Raw genomic sequence first — 22,715 nt, 5'->3', positions numbered from 1 at the left:
CCAAGGCGGGTGGATCGCTTGAGGCCAGGAGCTCGAGACCAGCCTGGCCATCAGGGTGAAACCTCGTCTCTACTAAAAATGCAAAAAAAATAGCCAGGCGTGGTGGTGCACGCCTGTAATCCCAGCTACTCAGGAGGCTGAGGCAGGAGAATCGCTTGAACCCAGGAGAGGGAGGTTGCAGTGAGCGAGATCCAGTCTGGGCAACAGAGTGAGACTCTGCCTCAAAAAAATAAAATAAAATAAAATAGCCTCTGACTGTTGGTGGGAATGTAAATTAGTTCAGCCCCTATGGAAAACAGTATGAAGATTTCCCAAAGAATGAAACATAGAACTACCATTCAACCCAGCAATCCCACTACTACCCAAAGGGAAAAAAATCTGCCCAAAGGAAAAGAAATTGTTTTATCTAAAATACACTTGCACCTGTATGTTTATTGCAGTACTATACACAAAAGCAAAGTTGTGGAATAAGTGTCCATCAATGGATGAATGAATAAAGTAAATGTGGTACGTATACGCCATGGAATACTATACACCCATGAAAAAGAATGAAATCATGTCCTTTGCAGCAACATGGTGGAGATGGAGGTCATTATCCTAAGTGAAATAACTCAAAAACAGGATGTAAAATACCATGTGAGTCTCACCTAAAAGTGGGAGCTAAACAATGAGTATACATGGACACAAAGATGGAAATAATAGACACTGGGAACTCCAAAAAAAAGGGAGGGTAGGAGGAAGAGTGAGGGTTGAAAAATTACCTATCGGCCGGGTGCAGTGGCTCATGCCTGTAATCCCAGTACCTTGGGAGGCCAAGGCAGGTGGATCACCTGAAGTCAGGAGTTCGAGACGAGCCTGGCCAACATGGTGAAACCCCATCTCTACTAAAACTACAAAAATTAGCCAGGCACGGTGGCGCATTCCTGTAGTCCCAGAACTCAGGAGGCTGATGCAGAAGAATCGCTTGAACCCGGGAGATGGAGGTTGCGGTGAGTCGAGATCACACCTTTGCACTCCAGCCTGGGCAACAAGAGCAAAACTCCGTCTCAAAAAATTTTTTTTTAAAATTAAAAAAAAACTTGAATGATGAAATAATTTGTACAACACACCCCCGTGACATGAGTTCACCTTTGTAACAAACCTTCCCATGTACCCTTGAACCTAAAATAAGAGTTTTTTTTTTTTAAAAAAGGAACTGGGGGAGAAGGGCACAGATTTCTGGGTGCTGTCTTCTCAAAGGTCTGCCTGCCCCTCTGTGGGAAAATGAAGAGGACCACAGCAGAATCAAAGAAGGAGCAAGGCAACCTCTGGCACCTGCTGTCCCCAGACTGACCCAGCCTGAGCCAGCTTTGCTTATGTGATAACATCGCTGGGGGCAAAGAAGAGATGTCAGGTCTGGGTGGGGCTGGTTGAGTGAGGCAGAGGGCTGAATAAAGAGGGGGAGAGATCAGTGGCAGAGACAGAGGCGGCAGGGTCAGATAGGAGGAGGAGAAACCCACAGTCATCTCTAAACAGCAAGCTGCAGTGGGGTTTGTTTGTCTGAGGTTTTTTTTTTTTTTTTTGAGACGGAGTTTTGCTCTGTCACCCAGGCTGGAGTGCAGTGGCGCGATCTCGGCTCACTGCAACCTCTGCCTCCCGGATTCAAATGATTCTCCTGCCTCAGCCTCCCGAGTAGTTGGGGTTACAGGTGCCTACCACCACGTCCAGCTCATTTTTGTATTTTTAGTGGAGATGGGGTTTCCCCGTGTTGGCCAGGCTGGTCTCGAACTCCCGTCCTCAAGTGATCCGCCTGCCTCGGCCTCCCAAAGTGTTGGGATTACAGGTGTGAGCCACCACACCCGGCCAGGGAGTGGATTTCAATGGCACGGGAGAGTCTCCCAGGGCAAACATCATGGAAAACATGGAACTAGAGGAAACTCAGAAAAGCTGTTGGCATTTCTTAATAAGATGGGGTTTCCACGTAGGAGAACAGAGAAGCCTGGATTGTCAGGCTTAGAAGTCACAGGGGACACTGGGCATGGTGGCTTATGCCTGTAATCCCAGCACTTTGGGAAGCCGAGCCTAGAGGATTGCTTGAGCCCAAGAGTTTGAAACCAGCCTGGGCAACATAATGAGACTCCATATCTACAAAAAATAAAATACAAAAATTAGCCAGGCGTGGTGGTGCTCACCAGTAGTCTCAGCTACTCAGGAGCCTGAGGTGGGAGGATGGCCTGAGCCAGGGAGGTCAAGACTGCAGTGAGCCAAGATCACACCTCTGCACTCCATCCAGCCTGGGTGACAGAGTGAGACCCTGTCTCAAAAAAAAAAAAAAAAAAAAAAGCCAGGCATGGTGGCTCACGCCTGTAATCCCAGCACTTTGGGAGGCCGAGATGGGAGGATTGCTTGAGGCGAGGAGTTTGAGACCAGTCTGGGCAATATAGTGAGACCCTATCTCTCTAAAAAAAAAAAAAAAAAAATCACAAGGGAATGACAGGGGAGCTGGAGGTAGTCTAGGTTCAAATCCCCACAGTAGAAGAAATGAACATGACCCTAAAAGTGTTTACCAAGAACGTAGTGTTTGCCAGGCATCTATCTGCGAAACCAGAAGAAAGGACACTGTCATTAAACCACAGCATCGACAAATGACGTGAGTTCAATATTTTCTCTGAGCCACGCCCTTCCCAGAAGTGAACAGCTCTTCATTCTCGAGGTTTCTCTGTGAAGTGGTGCGTTTCATTGACCCATTTTACAGCAGGGGAAACTGAGGCACAAAGAAATTACATAACTCACATAAGATTGCACAGCTGGGCCCTGTATGTTTCCATTTGTAATGTGTTCAAGGACAGGCAAGAGGAATTGAGGGGAAAGAAGCCAAAAGAGTGTTCTGAGGCGGGGCGTGATGTCTCATGCCTGTAATCCCAGCACTTTGGAAGGCTGAGGCGGGCAGATCATGAGGTCAGGAGTTCAACACCAGCCTGGCCAACATAGTGAAACCCCATCCCTACTAAAAATACAAAAAAAAAAAATTAACTGGGCATGGCATGATGGCGGGCACCTGTAATCCCAGCTACTCAGGAGGCTGAGGCAGAAGAATTGCTTGAACCCAGGAGGCAGAGGCTGCAGTGAGCCAAGATTGCACCACTGCACTCCAGCCTGGGAAACAGTGTAAGACTCTACCTCAAAAAAAAAAAAAAAAAGGGTGTTCTGGGGATGGGGGCATCGTCTGACTGTCTGGAAAAGGGGTTTGAAGGAGCTTTCTACAGCAGTGGTTTTCTTTTCTATATATTTTTTTTTTTTTTTTGAGACTGAGTCTTTCTCTGTCACCCAGGCTGGAGGCAGTGGTGTGATCGCAGCTCACTGCAAGCTCCACCTCCCGGGTTCAAGTGATTCTCCTGCCTCAGCCTCCCCAGTAGCTGGGACTACAGGTGTCTGCCACCATGCCCGGTTAATTTTTTGTATTTTTAGTAGAGACAGGGTTTCACCACATTAGCCAAGATGGTCTTGATCTCCTGACCTCGTGATCTGCCCACCTCGGCCTCCCAGAGTCCTAGGATTACAGGCATGAGCCACCATGCCCGGCCAGCGGTGGTTTTCAAGTGAGGGCAATTATGCCTCCCAGCTGGCATTTGGCAACGTCTAAAGATGTTGTTTTAACTGAGAGAGAAGGGGTGCTACTGGTGTCTAATAGGTGGAGGCCAGAGATGCTGCTAAACACCCTACAACACACAGGACAGCCCCTCACGACAAAGTATCATCCAGCTTCTAATGTCAAAAGCGCCAAGGCTGAGAAATCTTGTTCTAGAAAAAGGGGGCCGCAGGTGGCTCATGTCTGTAATCCCAGGACTTTGGGAGGCTGAGGCAAGAGGATCACTTGAGCTCAGGAGTTCGAGACCAGCCTGGGCAACATAGTGAGATGTCCCCACTAAAAAATAAAAAAAAAAAGAAATTAGCCAGGCGTAGTGGTGCACATCTGTCGTGCCAGCTACTCTGGAGGCTGAGACATGAGGATTGCTTGAGCCCAGGAGGTTGAGGCTGCAGTGAGCCATGACTGCCTCACTGTACTCCAGCCTGGGTGCTAGTATGAGACTCTGTTTCAAAAAATAAAATTAAAATTAAAAAAAAAAAGAAAAAGAGAACATTTTACATCATGGTGTGCAATGGTTACACGTATGTAAAAATTCATTGACACACACAAGATTCAGGCATTTTGTGCACACTTTACTGTGTGTCTGTTATATTGCAACAAAAAGTTTTTTTCTTTTTCTTTTTTTTTTCAGATGAAGTCTTGCTCTGTCACCCAGGCTGGAGTGCAGTGGGCCGATCTCGACTCACTGCAACCTCTGCCTCCCAGGTTTAAGTGATTCTCCTGTCTCGGCCTCCTGAGTAGCTGGGATTACAGGTGTGCGCCACTATGCCTGGCTAGTGTGTGTGTGTGTGTGTGGTGTGTGTGTGTGTGTGTGTGTGTGTTTAGTAGAGATGGGGTTTCACCATGTTGGCCAGGCTGGTCTTGAACTCCTGACCTTAAGTGATCCACCCGCCTCGGCCTCCCAAAGTGCTGGGATTACAGGCGTGAGCCATCGTGCTCAACCCCTTCTAAGTAATTCTTGACTCGGCCCACTGCCTCACCTGCGTTCATGCCCTCATTCTCTCTCTCTGCCTGCCTTCCCGAAATAGCTTCTTTACTCATATTCATCTTCTACCACCATCTCCACCCTCCTCCAGTTCCCCTCCGCCCGCCCAGCCAACAGAGTGACCTTTCAAAAATGCAACACCAGCCATGCCCCACCCTGGTCCGAATTCTTCAGTGCCTTCTCACCGCCCTTGGGACCAAGTCCAAATGCTGCGGCCTGGCGTTGAAGGCCCACCTTGAGCCGGGACCTGGCCTGCATTGGACTAACATATGACTTCGCTTCTCACCCCAAGCCTTTGCCTCGGCCGTTCCCTGTGCCGGAATTGCCCTCCCTCCCTTTACCTTACTCTGTGTCCCCTAATTCTCTCTAGGCCTCCCCTGCGTCCCTCCCCAGACAGAAAGCGGAACTCCCCGCCCTGTTCCCAAAGCACCTTGTAACTTCCTTGTAAAATCGTTTGACCACAGGATCACGTATCTGTGTTTTCATCTCTTATAACTCTCTCTAGTGTGTGAATATGAAGAGGGTACCTGACACATGATAGCTGTGTCATATAAACCAAAACAAGCTTGCTGAATGATTTATTCATGTACTGACCAGACACCAAGTGCTGGGGATAAAGAGAAGAAACAAGGCTGGGCGTGGTGGCTCACACCTGTAATCTCAACACTTTGGGAGGCCGAGGCGGGCGGATCACCTGAGGTCAGGAGTTTGAGACCAGCCTGGCCAGCATGGTGAAACTCCATCTCTGCTAAAGACACAAAAAATTAGCAGGGCATGGTGACGCATGCCTGTAATCCCAGCTACTCGGGAGGCTGAGGCAGGAGAGTCACTTGAACCCGGGAGGCAGAGGTTGCAGTGAGCCGAGATCAGGCCACTGCACTCCAGCCTGGGTGACAGCGAGACTCCGTCAAAAAAAATAAAAAATTAATAAAAAAAGATTTAAAAAAAGAAGAGAAGAATAAGGCCGGGTGTTTTTTTGAGACGGAGTCTCGCTCAGTCGCCCAGGCTGGAGTGCAGTGGTGCAATCTTGGCTCACTACAACCTCCGCCTCCCAGGTTCACGCCATTCTCCTGCCTCAGCCTCCTGAGTAGCTGGGACTACAGGCGCCGCCACCACGCCCGGCTAATTTTTTGTATTTTTAGTAGAGACGGGGTTTCACTGTGTTAGCCAGGATGGTCTCGATTTCCTGACCTCGTGATCCACCCGCCTCGGCCTCCCAAAGTGCTGGGATTACAGGCGTGAGCCACCGCGCCCGGCCAGAATTTTCTTTTTTTTTTTTTTTTTTTTTTGAGAGTGACCCAAATTCTCAAAGAAAAGTTTCCTCGCCAGGCGTGGTGGCTCAAGCCTGTAATTCCAGCACTTTGGGAGGCCAAGTCAGGTGGATCACAAGGTCAGGAGTTCAAGACCAGCCTGGCCAACATGGTGAAACCCTGTCTCTACTAAAAACACAAAAATTAGCCGGGCGTGGTGGCAGGCACCTGTAATCCCAGCTACTCAGGAGGCTGAGACAGAGAATCACTTGAGCCTGGGAGGCAGAGGTTGCAGTGAGCCGAGATCGCGCCACTGCACTCCAGCATGGGCGACAGAGTGAAACTATGTCAAAAAAAAAGAAAAAAGAAAAGTTTCCTCTAGCTACAGCTATCAAAGTCACTGACATGTCAGGAGGTTGTGGGGTGATATATGAAATTAAAATTGAATCAGAAGAAGTTAAGGAGAAGAGAAGTGTCCAGCATCACCAGAGAGTTAATCAGGCACTACGAGAGGAAATCAAAGGGATGCCTGGATTGCGGATATTTATCTCTGTCCCCAAACGCTGAGCACGCCCTGGCTGCATAAATGCTGCTGCTTAAGACCTTGGATGAACTTGACTGACACCATTCTTCCCTAGGCATTTGCCAAAAAACTTATATATTTTGCTCATATTCATTTCCATATTATAATTATAGAAGATGTATAATCTATTTAGATGTTAATTAAAGGAAACAATAAAAAAAATTAGCCAGGCTTGGTGGTGTGTGCCTGTAGTCCCAGCTACTCGGAAGGCTGAGGTGGGAGGATCGCTTGAGCCCAGGAGATGAAGGTTGCAGTGATCCGAGATTGCACCACTGCACTCCAGCCTGGGCAACAGAGCAAGACCTTGTCTCAAAGGAAAAAAAAAAAAAACGGAGAGACAGAGAGGAGAACAAGATTCAGGAGGCTGATGATCTCTTTGAGGCCAGGAGTTCAAAACCAGACTGGGCAGCATAGTGAGACCCCATCTATAAACAAATAAAAAACTTAGCCAGGTGTGGTGGCACCAGCCTGAAGTCCTAGCTATTTGGGAGGCTGAGATAGGAGAATTATTTGAGCTGAGGAGTTCGAGACCAGCCTGGGCAACATAGTGAGATCCTGTCTCTACAAAATAAATAAATAAATAAATTAGCCAGGCATGGTGTTACCTGTAGTCCCAGCTACTTGAGAGGCTGAGAAAGGAGGATCGCTTGTGCCCAGGAGTTGGAAGCTGCAGTGAGCTATGATCGCGCCACGGCACTCCAGCCTGGGTGACAGGGCGAGACCCCGCCTCTTAAAACAAAATAAACAAAAAAAGAGAGATGAACAAAGCAGATGTGGTGTATTTTCTGTACCCCTTTGTTTTGTTTTCATTTTTGTTTTGAGATGGAGCTTGCTCTGTCACCCAGATTGGAGTGCAGTGGCGCCATCTCAGCTCACTGCAACCTCTGCTTCGCGAGTTCATGTGATTCTCCTACCTCAGACTCCCGAGTAGCTGGGACTACAGGCACCTGCCACCACACCTGGCAAATTTTTTTATTTTTAGTAGAGATGGGGTTTCACCATGTTGGTCAGGCTGGTCTCGAACTCCTGACCTCAACTGATCCATCGGCCTCAGCCTCCCAAAGTGCTGGGATTACAGGCGTGAGCCACTGCGCCTGGCCTTTCTGTACCCCTTTGATGAGTCATCTTCCTTCTTACCACGGTGTGTGGTTCCTTGTATATGGGGTGCAGGACCCCTTGATACAACCCAAGCTGGCTCAGTTTCCATCTCCAGACACATGTGTGCAGTTCTGGAAGATGGATGGATTGGAGGATTTGAGGTCTATTAATATCAAGTTTCTCCATCTTGGCACTATTGACATTTTAGGGTAGATAATTCTTTGCTGTGGGGGTGCAGGGGCTGTCCCGTGTGCTGTAGAGTGTTAGCAGTTTCTCTGGCCTCTACCCATGAGATGTTGGTAGCCTCATTCCACCTCCCAGGGGTGACAACCAAAATGTCTCCAGATATTGCCAACTGTCCCCTGGGGGCAAAATCACTCCTAATTGAGAACCACCGATTGATGTGAATACCAAAGAGTCTTTTTTTTTTTTGAGACAGGGTCTCACTCTGCCCCCCAAGCTAGAGTGCAGTGGCATGATTTCGGCTCACTGCAAGCTCTGCCTCCTGGGTCTAAGGGATTCTCCTGCCTCAGTCACCTGAGTAGCTGGGAATACAGGCACCTGCCACCATGCCCAGCTAATTTTTTGTGTATTTAGTAGAGACAGGGTTTCACCATGTTGGCCAGGCTGGTCTCAAACTCCTGACCTCAGGTAGTCCACCCTCCTCGGCCTCCCAAAGTGCTGGGATTACAAGCATGAGCTGCCGCACCCGGCCAAAAGAGTCTAGACTAAAGAAAAATCCGGTTATCAAGAAAAGACAAGACTTCAAGTATAGTCCAGTGGCTAAAAGCTATGGCTCTCAGAACAGTTTATTGAGCACTTAAGATGAGTGGATTTTTGTGAGTATAAATTATACCTCCTTATAAAGGGAAAAATAGAGGAGGATAGTATTCTATATCTTTCTGTGGTGATGCTGATGTTGGATATCTTAGTAGGGATTTGGGTTAGACAGATGTATGCATTTGTCCAAACTTAACCAACGTACACTTGAGATCTGTGAATTTAGTTGAGTGTAAACTTGACCTCAAAAGATAAAATTCTATACATGAATACTGACCTCTAGCTAATGCTTTGCATGAAGAACATTTTGTTTACTTTTATTTTTATTTATTTATTTATTTTTAGAGACAGGGTCTTGCTATGTTGCCCAGGCTGGCCTCAAATTCCTGGGCTCGAGCAATCTTCCTGCCTCTGCCTCCCAAAGTGCTGGGACTACAGGCATGAGCCACTGTGCCAGGACTCCTAATTTCTTTTTTTTTTTTGAGACAGAGTCTTGCTCTGTCACCCAGGCTGGAGTGCAATGGCACGATCTTGGCTCATTGCAACCTCTGCCTCTGGTTTCAAGTGATTCTAGTGCCTCAGCCACCTGAGTAGCTGGGACTACAGGTGTGTGCCACAATGCCTGCCTAATTTTTTTTTTCTTTTTTTTAGTTTTTTAGGGTTTTGTCATGTTTACCTAGCTGGTCTTGAACTCCTGGACTCAAGTGATCTGCCCACCTTAGCCTCTCAAAGTGCTGGGATTACAGGCGTGAGCCACTGTGCCCAGCCTTCATGAAGAACTATTTAGGAAAGGATGATACTGATAAATGCAGCTTCCTTGAAATTCAACCTAAAAATGGTTGAATAAGGCAGACAGACAAATGGGTGGATGTGCAGATGTGTGGTAAAGCAAGTTTGACAAAATGTGAATTACAGAATCTAGGGGATGGGTATATGAGAGTTCACTGCAAAATTATTTTTCTCCTCCTTCATCTTTTTTTTTAGACAGGGTCTCACTCTATTGCCCAGGCTCTGGCGTGCAGTGGCACAATCATAGTTCACTGCATCCTTGACCTCCTGGGCTCAAGCAATCCTCCCATCTCAGCCTCCTAAGTAGCTGGGACTACAAGCATGCACTACCACGCCCAGCTTATCTTTTACTTTTTTGTAGAAATGAGGTCTCGCTCCATTGCCCAGCCTAATCTGGAACTACTCTCCTCCTCCTCCTCCTTCACTGCTGCCGCCTCTTCCTCCTCCTCCTCCTCCTTCTCCTTCTTCTCCTTCTTCCTCTTCTTCTTCTTCTCCTTCTCCTCCTCCTCCTTTTCTTTCTTATTTCTCTTTCTTTCTTTCTCTCTCTTTCTGAAACCTCTTCCTCTTCTTCCTTCCTTCCTAGACCTCCTCCTTCTTCTTTCTTCTTTTGTGAGACAGGGTCTCACTCTGTCACCCTGGTCTGGAGTGCAGTGACACAATCATAGTTCACTGCATCCTCGACCTCCTGGGCTCAAGTGATCCTCCCGCCTTGACCCCTGCCCAAAGTGTGGGGATTGCAGGCATGAGCCACTGCATCTGGCCTGCAAAATTATTTCTATGTTTGAATTTTTTATGATAAGATTTTGGGGGAAATGCCTTGCATTTTTGCATGTTACTGCATACAAATTCTAATTTCACCTTCAAAAGGGGAAAATAAGAGTATACATGGCTTTGAAGTCAGATTCACCTGAGTTCAAATCCCAGAAGGGCTTCCCTTCTCACATGGCTATGCCCTTCCTTCTTCTGACCTGCTTTCTGTCCCATCAACCTGTGCTAATGATTTATTGAGGTGAGGTTTTAAGCACAAGCTAGGGAACCAGACACACTGGGTTTAAATCAAAGACCATTATTCTAAGTGAATTAATGCAGAAACAGAAGACCAAATACCACGTGTTTTCTATTATTATTATTATTCTAAGTGAATTAATGCAGAAACAGAAGACCAAATACCACGTTTTCACCTCTAAGGAGCTAAACACTGAGTACACACAGACATAAAGATGGGAATGATAGGCCAGGCACAGTGGCTCACACCTGTAATCCCGGCACTTTGGGAGGCCAAGGCCAGTGGATCACAAAGTCAGGAGTTTGAGACCAGCCTGGCCAACATGGTGAAACCCCGTCTCTACTAAAAATACAAAAATTAGCTGGGTGTGGTGGTGGGTGCCTGTAATCCCAGCTACTCAGGAGGCTGAGGCAGGAGAATTGCTTGAACTCAGGAGGCGGAGGTTGCAGAGAGCCGAGATCATACCACTGCACTCCAGCCTGGGCGAGAGAGCGAGACTCCATCTCAAAAAAAAAAAAAGAAAGAAAGAAAGAAAAAAAAAAGACAGCTCCACCAGTTCCCAGGTGTGCCGTCTTGGGCAATGACTTCAGTGTTTTGTGCATTTGAAATGGGTAATGACAGTACCTACTTTGCAGCATGGCTGTGAGGCTGAAATGAGGACTCCCGGTGCCCTTCCAGCAAAGCTGGTGAAGTGGCATCAAGCATGTTTATCTGTGAGAGGGTGTGAGACACCTGCAGTCGCCCTGGGGGAGACTTTGAGAGACTTCAGAAAAGCAGGAGTGGGGCAGGGCCAAGGAAATATTTTCTTGCAATTATTTGCAATTACTAAATCTGTTTGCTTTTATCCTCCCCAGGCAATGGAACCTGAAAAACAGAGGTTTCAAAGGCACATCTGGGCTGGCACGGTGGCTCATGCCTGTAATCCCAGCACTTTGGAAAGCCGAAGTGGGAGGATCAGTAGAACCCAGAAGTTTGAGACCAGCCTGGGCAACATAGCAAGACCCCCATCTCTACAGAAAGTTAAAAAATCAGCCAGGCTCCCGGGTGCGGTGGCTCATGCCTGTAATTTCAGCACTTTGGGAGGCCAAGGCAGGTGGATCACAAGGTCAGGAGTTCGAGACCAGCCTGGCCAACATGGTGAAACCCCGTCTCTACTAAAAATACAAAAATTAGCCGAGTGTGGTGGTGTACACCTGTAAACCCAGCTTCTTGGGAGGCTGAGGCAGGAGAATCGCTTGAACCCAGGAGGTGGAGGTTGCAGTGAGCCAAGATCGTGCCACTGCACTCCAGCCTGGCCAGAGAGCGAGACTCTGTCTCAAAAAAAATAAATTAATTAATTAAAAAAAATAAATTAGCCAGGCATGTTGATGCACACCTGTAGTATCAGCTACTCAGGAGGCTGAGGTGGGAAGATTGTTTGAGCCTAAGAGTTTGAAGCTGCAGTGAGCCATTATCATGCCTCACTTCAGCCTGGGTGACAGGGCAAGATCTTGTCCAAAAATAAATTTTCTTTTTTTAAAGCACACCTGTTCTTTCCTGATTGTAAATCTTAAAAGCAGGATTAAGACTTGCTGTGGGGTCTCCAGCCCTCAGCTCAATCCCCTATTACACTTAGTAAGTCCATCTTTCCATATTTACTGAATTATGTAAAGGGTGGAGGCAAAGATAATTATGATTTCAAGTATGGGTGACTCTGAAGCCAGAAGCCCCATGGGTTGAATTGTGTCCCCCTGAAAAATAGACATTGATGTCCTAATGCCCAGTACCTCTCAGAATGTGACTTTATTTAGAAATATTGGAAACGAGGCCACCAGGATGGGCTCTAATCCAATAGGACTGGTGTCCCATTAAAAAGGGGAAATTTGAGGCCAGGCATGGTGGCTCCCGCTTGTAAACCCAGCACTTTAGGAGGCCAAGGTGGGTGGATCACGAGGTCAGGAGTTAGAGACCAGCCTGGCCAACATGGTGAAACCCCATCTCTACTAAAAATACAAAAATTAGCCAGGCGTGGTGGTGCGTGCCTGTCATTCCAGCTACCTGGGGAGGGGGCTGAGGCAGGAGAATTGCTTGAACCCGGGAGGTGGAGATTGCAGTGAGCCAAGACCATGCCACTGCACTCCAGCCTGGGTGACAGAGTGAGACTCCATCTCAAAACAAAACAAAAAAAGGTTGGGGGGGAAATTTGGGCACCAAGACAGACGTACACAGAGAGAAGCCCATATGAAGATGACGGCAGAGATTGGAGTGAGGCATCCACAAGCCAAGGAACCTCGAAGATTGTCAGCAAATAAGGCCAGGCGTGGTGGATCACACTTGTAATCTCAGCATTTTGGGAGGCCGAGGCAGGAGGATGGCTCGAGGCCGAGTTCAAGACCGGCCTGGCCAACATGGCAATACCCCACCTCTACTAAAAATACAAAAATTAGCTGGGCATCCTGGTGGGCACCTGCAATTCCACCTACTGGGGAGGCTGAGGCAGGAGAATCATTTGAACCTGGGAGGCAGAGGTTGCAGTGAGCCAAGATCACGCCACTGCACTCCAGCTGGGCAACAGAGTGAAATTCTGTCTCAAAAAAAAAAAAAAAAAAGTTAGCAAACGACCAGATGCTGGGAGAGAGACATAGGACAGATCCTTCCCTCCACAGCCCCAGAAGGAACCAACCCTGTCCACACCTTGATCCTGGACTTCTGGCTTCCAGAACGGTGAGACACTAAATTTCTGTTGTTGAAGTCACCTAGTCTGTGGTACTTTGTCACTGCAGCCCTAGGAAATTAAAACACGCTGTAAATAGCAATAAAGGAGCTGGTAGTGGGGCGGGAGAAGAGGGGGCAATGACTCAGTTCACACTGTCAGACTTTTGCCAGGGGCTGACAGGTACCAGGGAGAGTGTCAGGTATGAGGATGTGACAGTGACTGAGGGTTACAGCCCCTGCCCCCAGGGGGCTCAGAGTGACACTGCCCAGGTGGGTGATGAATAAGAAATAGGTCCATGCCCCTTAGGTGACAACAGTGGGTTGGACCCACGAGGAGGGGGTTGACTCTAATCTGGGGCTCCATGCAACCTGAGGTTGGATGCCTAAAAGATGGATAATGTTGGCCAGGTGCAGTGGCTCACGTCTGTAATCTCAGCACTTTGGGAGGCCAAGGAGAGGACCTCACTTGAGCTCAGGAGTTTGAGACCAGCCTGGCCAACATGGTGAAACTCCCTCTCTACTAAAAATACAAAAATTAGCCAGGCGTGGTGGTGCGTGCCTGTAATCCCAGCTACTCAGAAGGCTGAGACAGGAGAATCACTTGAGCCCAGGAGGTGAAGCTTGCAGTTAGCCGAGGTCTCGCCACTGCACTCCTGCCTGGGCAACAGAGCAAGACTCTCTCACAAAATTAAAAAAATAGGCGGGGCCTGGTGGCTCACGCCTGTAATCCCAACACTTTGGGAGGCTGAGGCGGGCAGATCACTTGAGGTCAGGAGTTTGAGACCAGCCTGACCAACATGGAGAAAGCCTGTCTCTACTAAAAATACAAAATTAGCCAGGCATGGTGGTGCATGCCTGTAATCCCAGCTACTCGGGAGGCTGAGGCAGGAAAATCGCTTGAGCCCCGGGAGGCGGAGGTTGCAGTGAGCTGAGATCATGCCATTGCACTGCAGCCTGGGCAACAAGAGCGAAACTCCGTCTCAAAAAAAATAAATAAATAAAAATAAGAAATAAAGAAATAAATTACCCAGTCTCAGGTATTTCTTTTTAGCAATGCAAGAATGGCCTAATATGCCTGGCCTCCAGTGTGGGCCGAACCTAATGACTCAGTTCTAAGGAACAGAAACCGGCAAAAGCAATAGTGTGTCACTTTTGTGATTAGGTTACAAAAGACTGCGATTTCCATCTCACTGCACTCCATCTAGCTCCTTCTTGGCTTGCATGCTTTGAAAAAACAAGCGGCCACCTGGGAGAAAGCCGCGTGGCAATGACACTGAGGGTTTTTTTGTTTTGTTTTGTTTGAGACAGAGTCTCGCTCTGTCGCCCAGGCTGGAGTACAGTGGTGTGATCTCTGCTCGCTGCAACCTCCACCTCCCAGGTTCAAGTGATTCTTCTGTCTCAGCTCCCGAGTAGCTGAGACCACAGGCGTGTGCCGCCACATCCGGCTAATTTTTTCTTTTTGTTTGTTTGTTGTTTGTTTTTGAGACAGAGTTTCGCTCTTGTTGCCCAGGCTGGAGTGCAATGGCTCGATCTCAGGTCACTGCAACCTTCCCCTCCCGGGTTCAAGCGATTCTCCTGCCTCAGCCTCCTGATTAGTTGGGATTACAGGCATGCCCACCACGCTCAGTAATTTTGTATTTCTAGTAGAGATGGGGTTTCTCCACGTTGGTCATGCTGGTCTCAAACTCCCAACCTCAGGTGACCCACCCGCCTTGGCCTCCCAAAGTGCTGGGATTACAGGCGTGAGCCACCACACCTGGCTGACACTGAGGACCTTAATCTAATAGCCACTGGGACTAAATCCTGCCAACAGTGAGCTTAGATGTCAATCCTCCCCTAGCTGATCCTTACAATGATGACAGCCTTGGATGACATCTGGATCCCAGTCTAGGAGAGACCTTGAGGCAGAAAACCCAGCCCAGAGTCCTGGCCCACTGGAACTGTGAGATAATAAATGTTGTTTTGAGCCCATTCATTTCAGAGTAATTTGTTACATGATGAGAGCTGATACAAATGCCACACACCAACTGACTCGTGCCTACTTCATTGACTGGGAAGTGGAGGAGGCTTTTTTTTGTGGAGGACGGAGGCCTTCACTTTTCCAAATAAATTTTTTTAATTTTTATTTATTACTATTATTATTTTGAGATGGAGTCTCGCACTGTCACCCGGGCTAGAGTGCACAGGCGCAATCTCGGCTCACTGCAACCTCCACCTCCTAGCTTCAAGCAATTCTCCTGCCTCAGCCTCCTGAGTAGCTGGGATTACAGGTGTGCGCCACCACACCTGGCTAATTTTTGTATTTTTAGTAGAGACGGGGTTTCACCACGTTGGCCAGGCTGGTCTCAAACTCCTGACCTCGTGATCCACCCACCTTGGCCTCCCAAAGTGCTGGGATTACAGGCGTGAGTCACTGCGCCCGGGCTTCTTTTTTTTTCAATTGTTTTTTCTTGTATAGAGGTGAGGTCTTGCTATGTTGGCCAGGTTGGTCTTGAACTCTTGGCCTCAAGCAATCCTCCCACCTCGGCCTCCCAAAGTGCTAGGATTACAGGTGTGCGCCACTGCGCCCGAACTCCAAATGAATTTTTGTTGCTTATGTGAAGTCACTTCAAAGAGGCTCTTATTAAACTCTACAGAGTCAGAGAAGTTGGACTTTTCTGTTTGGATTTCATAATAGTAAGTGAACCTGCCACTGGGCGTTGCTTTTGTTTTTGTTTTTTGAGACAGGGTCTCCCTCTGTCACCTAGGCTGGAGTGCAGTGGTGTTATCATAGCTCAATGCAACCTCGACCTCCCAGGCTTAAGCCATCCTCCCACCTCAGCCTCGCGAGTAGCTGGGACTACAGGTGCACACCACCATGCCTGGCTAATTTTTGTATTTTTTGAAGAGATGGAGTTTTGCCATGTTGCCTAGGCTGGTCTCCAACTCCTGGGCTGAAGCAAATTCTCCTGCCTCGGCCTCCTAAAGTGCTGGGATTATGGGTGTGAGCCACCACACTCCACCTGGACTTCTTAACTAATATCTAGAAGAGAGAGCTGTTACTTCAGAAGAAACCCTCAAGCTATTTTTTTTTTTTTTTTTGAGACAGAGTCTCACTCTGTCACCTAGGCTGAAGTGCAGTGGTGTGATCTTGGCTCACTGCAACCTCCGCCTCCCAGGTTCAAGCGATTCTCCTACCTCCTGAATAGCTGGGACTACAGGCGTGCACCACCACGCCCAACTAATTTTTGTATTTTTAGTAGAGACAGAGTTTCACCATGTTGGCCAGGCTGATCTCGAACTCCTGACCTCAGGTGATCTGCCTGCCTAGGCCTCCCAAAGTGCTGGGATTACAGGCGTGAGCCAGTGCACATTGCACCTGGCAAAAATCCACAAGCTATTTCAAGGAGAGGGGAAACCAAGATGTTCTGAGTGAGCAGGGGAAGAAGTTGAGGACGGAGCTGAGCTGGACCCTGGATGACAGCATTTCAGGAAAATCTGAACCCCAAAAAATGACCCCGGTGGACACACTCTCCCCAGTGCTGCAGACACTGGAATAACCAAATATCTAGCTAATCATGTGAAATCTTCAGAGTTAACAAAAATTCCCTAAGATGTTGACAATTTAATTAAAACATTTCTAATCTACTTTAAAAAAAAAAAAAGGTTAACTGACACATATGGTATATATTTACAGAGTACAATGTGATATTTTGATCCATGAACACATTGTAGACAGATTAAATCAAGCTAATTTTTGTTTTTGTTTTTGTTTGAGAGGGAGTTCCGCTCTGTCGCCCAGGCTGGAGTGCAGTGGCGCAATCTCGGCTCACTGCAACCTCCGCCTCCAGAGTTCAAGAGATTCTCCTCCTTTAGCCTCCTGAGTATCTGGGATTACAGGCACGGGCTACCACGCCTGGCTAATTTTTTGTACTTTTAGTAGAGACGGGGTTTTGCCATGTTGGCCAGACTGGTCTCGAACTCCTGACCTCAGATGATCCGCCTACCTTGGCCTCCCAAAGTGCTGGGATTACAGGCGTAAACCATCGTGCCCAGCCATAAATCAAGCTAATTAACATATCTATCACATCACCTACTTAGCATTTTTTGGGGGGACGAGAATGTTTAAAATAGGCTTTATTAGGCTGGACGAGGTGGCTCATGCCTGTAATCCTAGCACTTTGTGGGGCTGAGGTAGGTGGATAGCTTGAGCCTAGGAGTTTGAGATGAGCTAGGGAAACACGGCGAAACCCCATCTCTACAAAAAATACAAAAATTAGCCCAGCATGGTGGCTTACGCCTGTAATCCCAGCACTTTGGGAGGTCGAGGCAGGTGGATCACCTGAGGTCGGGAGATGGAGAACAGCCTGACCAACATGGAGAAACCCTGTCTCTACTAAAAATACAAAATTAGCCAGGCGTGGTGGTGCATGCCTGTAATCCCAGCTACTCAGGAGGCTGAGGCAGGATAATTGCTTGAACCTGGGGGGCAGAGGTTACAGTGACCGAGATCGCGCCATTGCACTCTAGCCTGGGCAATAAGAATGAAACTCCGTCTCAAAAAAAAAAAAAAACAAAAAACAAAAATTAGCTAGGTCTGGTGGCATGCACCTGTAGTCCCAGCTACTCAGGAGGCTGAGGCAGGAGGATCACCTGAACCAGGGAGGCGGAGGTAGCAGTGAGCTATGATCACACCACTGCACACCAGCCTAGGGGACAGAGTGAGGCCCTGCCGCAAAAAAAAAAAAAAAAAAAAAAAAAAGGCTTTGTTAGCAATGTTTAAATATACACGATTGCTAACTATGGCCATCATCCCATGCAGTAGATCCCTGAAGTGTGTTCCTATTGACTATTATTTAAAAGAGAAAAAATATTTAATAACAGATTTTGATGAAAATGCTGAGAAAAGGGAACGCTTGTACACTGTTGGTCAGAGTGTAAATTAGTTCGACCTCTATGGAAAACAGTATGAACATTTCTCAAATAGGCTGGGTGCGGTGGCTCACGCCTGTAATCCCAACACTTTGGGAAGCTGGGGAGGGCAGATCATGAGGTCAGGAGATTGAGACCATCCTGGCTAACATGGTGAAACCCTGTCTCTACTAAGAATACAAAAAATTAGCCAGGCATGGTGGCGGGCACCTGTAGTCCCAGTTACGTGGGAGGCTGAGGCAGGAGAATGGCATGAACCTGGGAGACGGAGCTTGCAGTGAGCCGAGATCGCGCCACTGCACTCCAGCCTGGGCGACAGAGTGAGATTCCGTCTCAAAAAAAAAAAAAAAAATTTCTCAAATAACTAAACAATAGAATTATCATTTGATCCAGCAATCCTGCTACTAGGCATATACTCAAAAAAAAAAAAAAGAAATCAATATATCAAAAAGATACCTGGCTGGGCATGGTGGCTAAGCCTGTAATCCCAGCACTTTGAGATGCCGAGGTGGACACATCATTTGAGGTCAGGAGTTCGAGACTGGCCTGGCCAATGTAGTGAAATCCCATCTCTACTAAAAATACAAAAATTAGCCAGACGTGGTGGCAGGTGCCTGTAATCCCAGCTACTCGGAAGACTGAGGCACAAGGATCACTTGAACCCGGGAGAAAGAGGTTGCAGTGAGCTGAGATCACGCCACTGCACTCCAGCCTGGGTGATAGAGCAAGACTCTGTCTCAAAACAAACAAACAGATACCTGCACTTGTAGGTTTCTCACAGCACTACTCACAATAGCAAAGATAAGAAATCAGCCTAAATGTCCATCCACAGAGGATTGGCTAAAGAAAATGTAGTACATATACACAGCGGAATACCACACAGCCATAAAAAAAAGTCTTTGAGCCATGAAATCATGTCTTTTACTGCAACAGGGATGGAACTGGAGGTCATTATCTTAAATGAAACAGGTCAGACACACAGTCAAATATTGAGTGTTCTCACTCATATGTGGGTGCTAAAATATGTGTTCATGTGGATGCAGAGAGTAGAATGATAGAGCAGACATGGTAGGGTGATGAGAAATTACTTAATGGCTATGATGTACATTATTGGGGTGATGGATACCCCAAAAGCCCTGACTTCACCACTATACAATTTATGCATGTAACAAAATTACATACCCTCTATAGATTTATTTATTTATTTACTTATTGAGACAGAGTTTCATTCTCGTTGTCCAGGCTGGAGTGCAATGGCATGATCTTGGCTCACTACAGCCTCCACCTGTAATCCCAGCACTTTGCGAGGCGAAGGGGGGCAGATCACCTGAGGTTGGGAGTTCGGGACCAGACTGACCAACATGGAGAAACCCCATTTCTACTAAAAATACAAAATTAGCCAGGCATGGTCATGCATGCCTGTAATCTCAGCTACTCAGGAGGCTGAGGCAGGAGAATCGCTTGAACTGGGGAGGCAGAGGTTGCGGTGAGCCAAGATCTCACCATTGCACTCCAGCCTGGTCAACAAGAGTGAAACTCCATCTCAAAAAAAAAAAAAAAAAAAAAAAGAGATGGGGTCTTGCTATGTTGCCCAGGCTGGAGTACAGTGGCTATCCACAAGCAATCATCACAAACTACAGCCTCTAACTTCTGAGCTCAAGTGATCCTCCCACCTCAGCCTCCAAAGTAGCTAGGACTACAGGCACATGCCACCACCTGCAGCTGCACAGACTTTTTTTACAACCTTTACCTTCTTTATTTTCTGCCTTGGCAAAGGCAGAAACCCTGACCACATTGTTTACTGTACATCCCATGGTTTTTGATACAGGCGTTACCACCCAGCAGGTGCTCAATAAATATTTGCCAAACAAGCGAGGGAATGAATGAAGGAAGTTAGTGTCCACAAGACAGGTCTGCTTCACTCTGAGTTCAGAAACAAAGCAGATGACAGGAGCTGGTGGCACGTACACTCCCAAATGTCCAGTGCCAACACCTTGCCCTGCTCTTACTGGCTGGCCAGGCAGGAGCTGACTCGTACTTCCTCCAGCTCCCCAGCAGAAGCTGTATGGCACTTCCCAGCTGCTGGGAGGACCCCTTCTCATTGCACAGTTGGCCTCATGACAGCCTCGCCCTACTGATCTTCATGGTCTCCTGGGCACACCTGTGGTGTTAGCCAGCTCAGGTAACATCATGACTGGCTGCTAATCTCAAGTGTTCACAGAAGCAGCTGGGAAGGGCAGCAAGGAAGTGTTCCCGTGAGGCCAGACCAGGAAAGCCCAGAAGGCTGAGGTGCACTGAGCTCTCCTGAAATATGCAAAGAGCACATTTGGCTCCAGGAGGTAGTGACTTGGAGGGTCTCCAGCAAATGACTTAAAAGAGGCATCCTCCACCTGATGCTTTCAGTGAGCCAGGCATTGTGTTAAGTGTTTGCTTAGGGCTATCTCTCTCTCTTTTTTTTTAGATGGAGTTTCGCTCTTGTTGCCTAGGCTGGAGTGCAATGGCATGATCTCGGCTCACTGCAACCTCTGCCTCCCGGGGTCATGTGATTCTCCTGCCTCAGCCTCCTGAGTAGCTAGGATTACAGGTGTGTACCACCACGCCCTGCTAATTTTTGTATTTTTAGTAGAGACAGGGTTTCTCCATGTTGGTCAGGCTGGTCTCGAACTCCTGACCTCAGGTGATCCACCCTCCTTGGCCTCCCAAAGTGCTGGGATTATAGGCATGAGCCAGAGCGCCTGGCCTGGAGTGCAGTGATGCGATCTTGGCTCACTGCAACCTGTGCCTCCCGGGCTCAACCCATCCTCCCACCTCAGCCTCCTGAGTAGCTGGAACTACAGGAATCCACCACCACGCCTGGCTAATTTTTTTGTAGAGATGGGGTTTTACCATGTTGCCCAGGGTGGTCTTGAACTCCTGGGCTCAGGCAATCTGCCTTGGCCTCCCAAAGCACTGGGATTACAGGTGTGAGCCACCATACCTGGCCAATGTGCTATAGCATTAAATGCTCTTAGAGCCACATTGAACAGATGAGCTGCTGAGAACCAATGAGTTCAGCAGTGTGTTCACAACCAGGGGTTCAAATCCAGAAATCTGAAGTCAGAGATGTACAAGAATAACCACTGGCCTCCCTGTCCCTCTCCACCTTACATGTGCCTTGCTCTGGGACAGACCCTGGAAACGCTCTAAAGTAGCTCTTATGGTGGAAATGCAATGCAAGACATATATGTGTTTTAAAACTTCCTAGCAGCCCCTCCCCACACACACACATGTAAAAAGAAACAAGTGAAAATCACATGAATAATATATTCCAGGCCAAGCGTGGTGGTACACACCTGTCATCCCAGCTACTCGGGAAGCTGAGGCAGGAGAATCACTTGAACCCAGGAGGTGGAGGTTGCAGTGAGCCGAGATGGCGCCACTGCATTCCAGCCTGGGCGACACAGACAGACTCTGTCTCAAAAAATAAATAAATAAAATAAATAAATAAATAATATATTCCAGGTCTTGGCAAACTTTCAGTAAGGGCCTAGAGTGAGTATCTTAGGTTTCACGGGCCGTGAGAACCCTGCTCCGTCTTCCTCTTTTGTTGTTGTTGATTTCCCCAATCCTTCAAACATGTAAAAACCATCCTTTTTTTTTTTTTTTTTTTTTTTTTTTTTTTTTTTTTTTTTTTTTTTTTTTTAAGACAGAGTCTCACTCTGTCACCGAGGCTGGAGTGCAGTGGCGTGATTTCAGCTCACTGCAACCTCTGCCTCGCAGGTTCCAGCGATTCTCCTGTCTCAGCCTTCCGAGTAGCTGGGATAACAAGCGCCTGCCACCAAGCCCAGTTAATTTTTTGTATTTTAGTAGAGATGGGGTTTCACCATGTTGGCCAGGCTGGTCTCAAACTCCTGACCTCAAGTGATCCACCTGCCTCAGCCTCCCAAAGTGCTGGGATTACAGGCGTGAGCCACTGCACCCGGCCAGTAAATACCATCCTTAGCTTGAGATCTGGACAAAAAAGAACTAAAGGCTTTGTCCATGACTCGAAGGACTCAAGAAACAAATAGTAATTCATTTTAAAAATAATTGAAGGAGGGCCAGGTGTGGCAGCTCACGCCTGTAATCCCAGCACTTTGGGAGGCCAAGGTGGGCAGATCACCGAAGGTCAGGAGTTCGAGACCATCCTGGCCAATATGGTGAAACTCCGTCTTTACTAAAAATACAAAAATTAGCCGGGTGTGTTGGCAGGTGCCTGTAATCTTAGCTACTTGGGAGGCTGAGGCTGGAGAATTGCTGGAACCTGGGAGGTGGAGGTTGCAGTGAGCCCAGATCATGCCACTGTGCTCCAGCCTGGGTGACAGAGTGAGATCTGGTCTCGAAAAATAAATAAGTAAATAAATAAATAAAATACTTGAAGGAGGAGAAGAAGGGGGAGGAGAAAGGGGAAGAAGAGAAAAGAAGGAGGGGAAGAAAGGAGGGGAAGGTCAGGGAGAAAAGGAGAAGTAAGCAGGAGAAGAAGAAAAGGAGGAAGAAAGAAAGAGGAGGTTGGGGCTGCACACAGTGGCTCACGCCTGTAATCCCAGCACTTTGGGAGGCCGATGCAGGAAGATCATGAGGTCAAGAGATCAAGACCATCCTGGCCAAAATGGTGAAATCCCGTCTCTACTAAAAATACAAACATTAGCTGGGCGTGGTGGTGCATGCCTGTAGTCCCAGCTACTCAGGAGGCTGAGACAGGAGAATCGCTTGAACCTGAAAGGTGGGGGTTGCAGTAAACTGAGATCCTGCCATTGCACTCCAGCCTGGCAACAGAGCAAGACTCTGTCTCAAAAAAAAGAAAAAAAAAAAAAGAGGGTGGGAGGAGGGAGAAGAAATATCCACTAAACCCTTACATCGTGTGGACGCCATCTTTGCTGGTTAACTCCTCACTGCAGCTTAAATTTCACTAGCAGAGAAACTCCTGATTCCCTCCCCTAGGTTCACCCTACCTGCCTGAATGCTACATACTT

The sequence above is a fragment of the Nomascus leucogenys genome, chromosome 10 (genome assembly GCF_006542625.1).
Source record: "Nomascus leucogenys isolate Asia chromosome 10, Asia_NLE_v1, whole genome shotgun sequence".
NCBI classification, from domain to species: Eukaryota; Metazoa; Chordata; class Mammalia; order Primates; family Hylobatidae; genus Nomascus; species Nomascus leucogenys.
The sequence above is the reverse complement of the archived record's forward strand: the minus strand, read 5'-3'. Positions refer to the sequence as shown.